The sequence below is a fragment of the Selaginella moellendorffii genome, unplaced genomic scaffold (genome assembly GCF_000143415.4).
Source record: "Selaginella moellendorffii unplaced genomic scaffold, v1.0 SELMOscaffold_1, whole genome shotgun sequence".
In the NCBI taxonomy this organism is placed as follows: Eukaryota; Viridiplantae; Streptophyta; class Lycopodiopsida; order Selaginellales; family Selaginellaceae; genus Selaginella; species Selaginella moellendorffii.
The window spans coordinates 6,146,450-6,156,583 of NW_003314262.1; positions in this window are offsets into that span (position 1 = coordinate 6,146,450).

Consider the following 10,134-nt stretch of genomic DNA (forward strand, 5'->3'; position numbering starts at 1 on the left):
TCACACTTATGGATAAAACTTGACTTGTACTGAGAATCAAATCTACATCAGTGAAAATTATCATTACTGATATCACATAACATTAAAGATTTGACAATATAATGATACTCACACATGCTGATAGTTAGATTGGATATTTTAGATCTACACACCATAGCAAAGTACTATTACTGACATCATCACTAACAATCAGACTTCATATGTTGAGAACCCTTCCTTAGATCTATGTGCATGCATGCATTAGACATCATAACATATGAAAATAACATTATAACTTATTGTAGTATTTATATTCATTTTATATGTTATTGATATTCTTTTTATTTTTTTTTAATTTTAATTTATGTTTCACTATAAATTTGTACAAGTAGCATAAAGAGAGAGATAAAGAACTCCAAACTATAAAAGATAAGAGGCTTCTTTTAAATTTTCAAGATCATCCACCACTTTCGTTCTCTTAAAGCCTTGTTTCTAAAAGCTTTTTTATGTTAATATTTTGATCTTTGTCTTTGTTTTATTTCATTACAAACTATAATTCACAAAGATACTGATGCATGGTCAGAGTTCTTTTTTTCAGTGTGTAATAATAGGATTTTCAAAATTCCAAATTTAAGGAGATTCAAGTTTCTAGATTTCAAGTCAAAGTATCAAAATGTGCTCTGGCCAAAATGAATATGAAACAAGAGTCAATAGTTATCCTCTCCTCTTCCAGTTCAAGTGGAAAAGTCATGCTAATGTTAGTTTAAATTTTGCCACTTCATCTTCATCAATATTCAAAGTTGTTAGCAATATTTTCCAATTTTCCCACTTTTTAATTGACATATGTTTGCTTTTGTATAAGGAAAAACTCTTAATTGGCATGTGTTTGTTTTTGTATAGGCCTATGATTAAGCTTCCATCTTCTTAATACAACATCTTCTTTGAGCTTCTACCTTTTATTAATAATTATGATTCCAAACAATAGGAAATGGAGATTAAATAGGATGTCTATAATTGATGCAAGATTAAGACCATATATTTTTAGCATTTCAAAGGTATATTATCTATAGTTCACTATGATAAGTATTTAGATTACATGGATGAAGTATACAATGAAGATTGCTATAGAAATTCTATATTTTTTAAAGGGTTTATAATCAATCCTTATACCCTTGACACCATTGTTATTGGATTTAAATATCGATTTTGCAAGAATGCTCTTGTCATGCCATATGCAAAGCTAGGATGTTTTACTTTCTTCCTTTAAGATAGAGTAATTAGAAGAGCCATAGTGCATATTAACATATATATGCATTCAATGTAGGAAAGGATACAAAGGAGTTTTATTAACTATTTCAAAAATGTTGTGTAATAAAAGACCATGAAAAATTTGTCTACAACTCTAAAGTATGTTTAAAAAACTTTACTCAAGATTTTTATCACAAGCACCCTACTCAATATAGCATGCTAAAAAACTCAACTAAATAAGGCTAGTTTATAGAACTTACTACGAAGTGTATAATCTACTATTAGCATGAGGAGGTATATATATTGTATTTCATATGTTACAATAATATATTTTTCAAAATAAAATCTTAGATGTGTGAGTCTTAAGAGTGGAAGTTGCAATCAAAATTAACTCCATCTTTGAATTGAAATAGACTTATCTATATAAATTTATCCATAAAAGTTTATTTCTAGATCAAATAGTCAATGAGCACAAGCACTCTTTTGTTTTCAAAATACTTACAATAGGCCTTGCCTTTAGTCTAGATCTTCTTTTGTAAATGAATATGTTTGGGTCTATGTAATGCAAGTGGTTTTTACTCTTTATTCTATGGTGATTTATCATAGAATAACCATGAAGTGGAACCTAAACCCTCCATATGCCATGAGTTATATGCCACGTATCCAAAGGATAGTAGAGCGGAGGGCCTTGGGCCACTGAATGAAAGAATAGAGCCTAAGCATGAAGCAAAAGAGTGAAGACATTAGAACATGGAATGATTCTTGAGCGTACAGCCTAAGGAGTGGAGGGACAAAAGTACAGAGCAATTTGGAATAGTTCTAGAGCATCCAATCAATGCCAGGAGTAGCATATAAAACAGAGCCAAATAAAATCTAGTGCTATTTTAGCATACTAGTGTAAGCAACCAAAGGGAACGACTCGAGAGACGGTCCATGGGGTTCAAATATAGAGGGAAAGGGCCCATGAACAAGAGTGCACCCCCTTTTCCAATCGGTTAAGGGTCTTGGGATAGTTGGAGTTAAGCGTCCTTGGGTTTGAATAGTACTGGGCTGGGTGACCTCCCGGGAAGTCCAAACTCAGGCGTTTACATTTGGTATCAGAGAGGTCTCGGGTCCGACTCTGTTGGTTGGCTAAGGGAATCACACCACAAGTTGATTGACATCTGGCTGGTCCAGTTTGCTCCCGCTGGGCTCGACCCGAGGGGTAGGGTGTCAAGAGAGCGGGGCTCTCGGGAGAGCTGCGGCTCTCAGCTTCCGTTCACGAGGGCGTGAACTTGCAGGGAAGCGTGGTGGATTGTAAGCAACCAAAGGGAACGACTCGAGAGACGGTCCATGGGGTTCAAATATAGAGGGAAAGGGCCCATGAACAAGAGTGCACCCCCTTTTCCAATCGGTTAAGGGTCTTGGGATAGTTGGAGTTAAGCGTCCTTGGGTTTGAATAGTACTGGGCTGGGTGACCTCCCGGGAAGTCCAAACTCAGGCGTTTACAACTAGTGGCATAATGTAAGGATATGGGTACTTCACTAATTAACATGGTGTGGAACTCACCCTTAGCCACCCTTAGTATCAGGAGGTAGTCTTTAGGATAAGCTTGAAACTTGTTAAATATGGAATGTCTCTAGATTGTGAATTTGGACATGAGATGAACACTATTGTGTTCAGGATAATTTCTACATTCCGTAAATATGCCAAATGAGCAAATCTAGGCACTTTTCATAAATAACATTTAAGATCAGAATGAGACTACCACAAAGGGTATAATATTGAGGGTGTTTGGCAAACACGGTAAGCTATTATTCAATGATATTAAGGGATTAGTCTCAATACATGACGGTTTTTATCACTAGCTAGTGCAAGACACAATGAAATGGAAACTCCTTACTGGGTTAAGTATGTTTAGTTAATAGCATGTAAGAATTCTATCCTTATGATCGTCCAGTTTAAGTACACTCGAAATGCCTAATTAACTCTATTAACACAAAAGGGACTAATAAAGGGTCCAGCAATATTGACTTCCTGCTGTTATAGTAGTAAAAAAGGAATATTTGAAAGAATTAGTTGATAGATAACTTTCGATACTCGCAATCACATTTGCGATAGTCTAGTGACTTTATAAATATATGGGTATATTTTAACTATAGAAGCAAGGTAAAATAAGCCGGCTCAAATGCTTAAGTGTGAGATTTTTTTCACAAAGTATATCACTACATGTGCAAAGGAGTATATTGTCAAAGCAGAGTATACAACTACCATTCAAGACTTTCTTTCTTTTACACATATCAAGACTTTATTAGTGCAAGGAATATAGGAAGGTATCTACTTCTTGCAAACATATGTATTACTAGCAAGGAATCCAGCTCCACTAGGATAAATAGGACATCTGTTACATTGGTGACATGACTCTTAGAGAATTTCTTTGTACACAATGTTTTTCGTATAGACATTATGGTTCTGGAGCACACCTTGTCCTTCACATTATTCAATAAACATTGTAATTTGTTTCTTTGATGTTCCTCTTGAAAGTGCAGCATAAAGTTGACCGTGGCCAAAAACTAGTCTTGGCAAGTAAATACCCACATTCTGTAATGTTTGTCCTTGAGATTTGCAAATTGTTATGGAGAATGCAAGCCTTATTGGGAATTGTCATTGTTTGAGGATAAATGGCATGTCTCTGTCAGTTGGTTTTAAAGAGATTTTTGGTAGGAGGACTTTTTTTCCTTGCATACCATTATGTAGAATCTTAGCTTCTATAACATTTGGTAGTGCCTTTTTTATAGTTAGTTTAGTGCCATTACAGAGGCCTTTTTTAGTGCATAACATCATTACGATACATCTAATTTTTATCTGTAGCTTGTGTGGAGGCATTCCAGATGGTGTTACTGAGTTTAAGAATTCTACAGGATAGTCCAATATCTCTTCTCCCGAATCTGTTTCTACAATGTCAATGCTTCTGTATGTTATTGTTCTATCAGCCATTCTCGAAAGAACTTAGTCGTTCATTTGTAGAGAGATCATTTAAAGTCGTGAGAATAGCTTTCTGTGATAGGTTTGGGTCATTTGGTTGTATATGCTTTCCAAACACATTATCTATCATTTGTTCTCTGGATGTCGATGTTAGAGGTAATTTTATAACTTCCTGGTTGAATCCTTGGAGGCTAGGTAGGTTACCATTTCCAAGCTTCACAAGCCATCTAGACCATTCCTTTTCTTCAGAGTTCACCCTCATGTCTGTTTGTAATGAGAACTTTACAAGTTTCCACCATATTGATGAAAATTTCATGCTGTTTTGGACAATTTGTGTGCAACAGGCTCTTTTTAGAATACGTAATGTATGTCTGAAAACTCCTCCTATTACTAATGTGATGCCACCGAATTATGTATCACAGTTTTTTATGTCACATAAGACCCTCTCGACAGCTTTAAATGGGTACCATATTTATTTCATCCCATATGAGCAGGTCGGCTTTTCTTATGACCTCGGCAGGTGCTGAATTCTCTCATAGATCCGAGGTGCATGTTTCTATGATTGGTACTGGAAGCTTAAATGTTGAATGAGCCGTTCAACCTCCTATAAGAAGAGTACTCGCTATTCCTGTCCATGTGACTACTAAGACTTTCATGCCATAAGCAGTGACATACTTTATCAGTGTGTTAAAAAGGTATGATTTCCCTGTGCCTCCCACACCATCAACAAAGAATAATCTACTTGTTTCTTTTTTGTTTTGTATTGCATTTAAAACATTGTTAAATATGTGAAGCTGTTCCATGTTCAATTTGGTTTTTAGTAATTCAACTTTGTCAGGTGTGCATGGCACACAGCTTGTTTCAGTTGTTGTTTCATTATCTCTTATAAACTCTAGATCTGGTAACTCATAGTCAGATAGTTTTTTGCTATGTTCCTGGAGTAATATTGACATTTCATGCAATCCATGTTGCATTGCTGCTTCATAGTTGTTGTGATTTCAGACCAAGTCTTCACACATGCCTTCCTTGAATTTATCCCATAGTTTTTTGGGATCAATGAGCTTGCAAAACAAACACATGACACTAAATAGATACCTTCTTCTAAACATTTCTCCCACTCATAATCATCCTGTAGAAGTCCCATTTCTTGTGCGGTAGAACAGTATGTGTCATATGCAACACTGTTTAATACCTTTAAATCACTAAAACTTGTAGCACCTTTTTTGTAGAGTAGGAGCAGATGTAGGTAGAAATGTTCAAAATCATGCGGTGATACAGTGTACATTCTACCAACCACCTTGAATGCACGTTGGTGTGGTGTCCACTTTCTGTTTCTTGAATTCCATGTATACCACTCAGGAATCTCGTGGTACAAGAGTGTCCTTGCGAATTCATCAATCTTGTTTAGTTCAAACCATTCTGTCAGTTTGGTTTTACGGCCTCTTTGTAATGCAATCTCTTCCTCTCTATCATTGAAATAAATATTTTGAAGGTTTTCTAGGTGGATGTCCAGTCTCCCAATAAAATGTGATCTCCCATTTAAGTCATATCCATAGATCCTCCATATTCCTTCTGATGTGAAGACATGGCAGGAGTTTCTAAAAGCCTCTATTTAGTCCCAGTCTTGTACTTGTTCAGGTGTTAGAGTTCTCATCCCTTTGAAGGCGTACCTCTGACAATCATGTCCCTTGTACATGTATTTGAATATATACTTGACGCTTTTTACAGTGGAACACACCTCGACATTTATGTGTGCTCTGTATTTACTCACTCCTTGAGAGGAATAATGAATCTTAGTTTCACAATTTGCATAGATTATCCAGTTTAGACTATCAAGAATCAAGAACAAACCTAAAGTATTTTCTCTTGCACAAGAGTGATTTTAGCGTATCATTTATGGATAAGGGAAATAGCTATATATGTTCCATTTGAGTGATAAAATAACAAACTCTGGTAAGTGCTTCTCTATCATTTTCTTTTGATTTTTTCTTTATTTTATCTATCTAAATTTAGCAGTGTGAGTTATAAAAGACACAATCTAAATCAGCTTGGTAGATGAGTTTCAAGAATTTTACTCTTAGCAAAGATGGTGCATTCTGTGTTGCAAAACTTTTATAGAAGAATCTGATACTACCTGTAGAAATTAAAAGAAAAGTTCATTGGCATTCATATAGATGCTAAGCCTTCTGCTGTGACAATGACCAAAGCATCTGAATTTGAATGTGAATTCGGTGAAAACCATTACTTCTATTTGCAGAAAAGATATCCTTCCTAATGCTAAGTTAGGTTTTATTTGATCAGTGCATATCTTTGTCTGATTACGCCATGATCCAATGCAGAGTGTATCATTGCCACAATACCTATAGAAACTGTTGGACCAATAACACTGCATTACTCAAAATTTAATTTAATTTTGAAATTTACTCTCATCCAACTTAACATCTTTGTGAAGTGTGTGTTTATCATTTTCTTCTTTAATCTCTCTTTTATAGATGGCCTTCATTGTCTTCAGTCTTATTACTTTATTTCCTTGTCATATTTGGTTATGCTAGATAATCAAATGTTTTCCAAATTCTGAAGATGTAACAATAATAAGTATAAATAAGATAAGAAAGAGATGAATAGAGTAAAAAATTACTGTTTCTTCAAGCTCCTAAGTTTGAAAAACCCCTACTTGTAACTGTGACTCCATTTTGAAAGGGATAGTTAGCAACCATTTTAAAAAAAAAAAACACAAACATTGAAAGTAAAACATTTGTCCTTTCCCCATGCTCCTTAATAGCTTTAGTATCATTTATTGTACAAGAGTTAATGATATAGAAAATAGACCTATTTTATTCCTTATATGGAATCTTGTTTTCTATTCTATGTCTTCTTCCACAACCGTACAACTGACCTCTTCCAGAATAAGAGTTCTATCTTTGGAAGCACGCAGGAATTGATTTCAGTTCTGATGAAAACTGGGTTCTCTTTGGTTCAAGAGAATATATATCTATAGTTCCTGGATTAACCACACTAATTTGTTTCTGATTGTGACATTTGAATAATATATCATATATGTTTCAAAAGTATTACATTCCAAGACTTTATTTGCTGCTAAATCAGTGTTTTAAGAAATAAGTCTGTTTTCATCATTATTTAGAGCATTTAATGAGTCATCGATGGTATCAACATCCTTCAATGTTCAAATATTATAGATGATGTGTGTTTTGACTGAGCTTCAGCTTGTTTAGATCTGAATTCTAGTTTTTAAATTAATCTACAACATAAATCTAGTTTTTCTTGTAAAACTTTTTTGTTTATTTGTAACTTGAACTTTTGAGAATTTCGTTGTTTTTTTTCATCATCCAGTAGTGATGATGTGTATCTTTCAGATATTTTATCTGAAATTTATAATTGCCTTTTTAGTGTAGAGATTGATAGTTATATCTTGGAGATCATCAAACTCCACAAATACTTTTATATGGGAATGGAACATTTTCTTTGTATATAGTCTTTCTTTTATTACTCATGTATTCATGTGTGCAAATGAAGATCAAAAGCTTGAAAATGAACGTTGTCTATTTATAGTATACTATATATCTAAAACTTATCTCATACCAGATTATGTCTACTACAAAACACTGGTTTAGTTTGTCACTTTAACCTGTGCTAAGCATCACATTCTATGAGATTTTTTATTGCATTGAAAACTGTTTGCTAAACATTCAATTAAGTTTACTGGAACACTGCTTGATTCTTATTATAAGGAGGCTTATAACATTAACTTTGGCCAATCTTACTAAACAATAGACTATGGCCGGTTATTAAAAGGGTGATAAAACATGTGTGGTTGTAAAACTCAGTTCTTATGAGATTCTTACAACTTCTGATTTTCTACGATGGTATCATGTGGAGCATGGTCACAAGTTTGAGTTTCTTTGTATTGTTTTGCCAAGATGAAACTTAACCTTCATTTCTTCTATTAGAATATGATGGGTCACTGCTGAGTAAGAGCTCGCAATGAGCTTACTTTTTACTAATCCTCTTAATTGATTCTTCAACTTTTCTCTTTCAGCTTGAGCTTCCAAACACATTCACTCTACCTAAAGTTCATTTTAAGAAGATGTAACATAAGGAACAGTTCTACCTCCTCCTTATTCTTCATGAGGGACAAAGTCATTACTCGTTGAGTTTCAAGTTGATTAGTAATTGACTCCAAATCTTGGAACAACTCGTTTTCCTTGTTTTTTTCTTCTCTCAACAAGTCTGCTGTAGCCACCTGTTGATTTGATGAAATTAATATATGAGGAGACTAAAACCAACCTTTAGTTCTTCTAAAAGATTTTGATGTTTTTCTGTCATTACCATGAGCTGAGAAAATTCAGATGACTTTTGAACTGCTTAAAGCCTACCTTTTACTCTCTTTTCTCCTCTTCAAAAAAGTTGCAGACATCTAATTTAACAGCTAAACCTGTCCTCGAGGTGTTGTTTTGCAGCACTGGTAGTGCTCACAGCATTTGTCAACCCTGTAGTTTGTTCACACATTCTTACATCTGAATCTCTTGCTGCCTGTGCAATTTCTGAAGCTCAATTTCACAGGCCTGTGCCTACACTTCCACATTGGAGCCACTTAGCATGCATGAAAATAAGTTGAGTTAAACCTTGTCAAAACTATTCCTAACAGCAGCTTCTATCTTAGCAAAAGCTTCCTCTAACCTATAGAAATCAACGAGTGGAATGATAAACAAAAGCAATAAAGAGAATACACCTGCTTCTAAAAGTTTTCATGTTTTGCCTTTGTGCTTTGCAAATCTTCTTCAGCTTGCTTGAGCTGTATAAATAAGAACAACGTCTGTCATATGTAATGTTAAAAACAACAACCTTCAAGTGATGTTCTTGTTAGGAATTGAAGGAGCAAAATCCTTGAGAATCAACGCATTAGTTTTGGCAGGGTTGGCAACCACCAATTCCAAATTCCAAATGCTGATATGTTTTCTAATTATATGTTACCTTCAAGTCCTTGGCAGCACACTTTTCAAGAGCAGAAGCTTGAGACTTATAGATGGAGATAGGCTATGATTGATGAGAGTAGCAAACCTCATGACATAGTGAAATGCTGAATTACATAAGCACTTCTGGAAAAATGCTTTGAAAAAACTAGTTTACCCTAAAAATAAAAATGTTCCACTCTCAACTGTTTTTTTTCCCACATGTCTTCATCTCCACCATTAAACTCAAAAAGAATCTCAATTGAATATGTCGCCCTTGCTCTTTTAAATATAGAAGGATGATATCTTCATCAACACCATTCACCAAAATCCTAAAATAAATATTCATATACACTAAGTAAACCTTACTTATATTGAGTTGTAGAAACTTTTTGGAGCTAATTAAATTTGCTAATATCATTGATTTTTTCTCTATCAATAATATAGATTTATAAAATTTAAATAATTAATAAAAATATATTTATATATTTATAAGTGTTCTTTTGTTTCTATTATTTCTATCTCAAAACTCTTTCACGATAGTCTTTTAGGGCAAAAGCATATAGATCATCTTACTAATCATCACTATTGTTTATAATAAAAGCCAGAAAATAGATAAAGCATTTTCTAATAGTCTTTAAATTAAGTTCTGTCATTATATTTATTTCTAACTCATAATCACTATCCTATTTTTTTTTATTTCTTGTAGGTTTGGTTGTGTTATGTAATATTGTACCTCTTAACCCTACTACCTTAAGAAGAAAGATTCTAAGAGTTGAAACTACCGACACTAAAAACAATATATATTTATATATATTTCCCTCTTTTTGAATAAAAGTACAAGTGAAATCCATAAATTTTAGACACTATAATATGGTAAACCCTTCAAGAATGTATTTTAGAGAAGAATTAAGTATCTCTTTTATATGCAACAAACTTATATTAATGGTTTTTTCTACTATTAAATGTATAT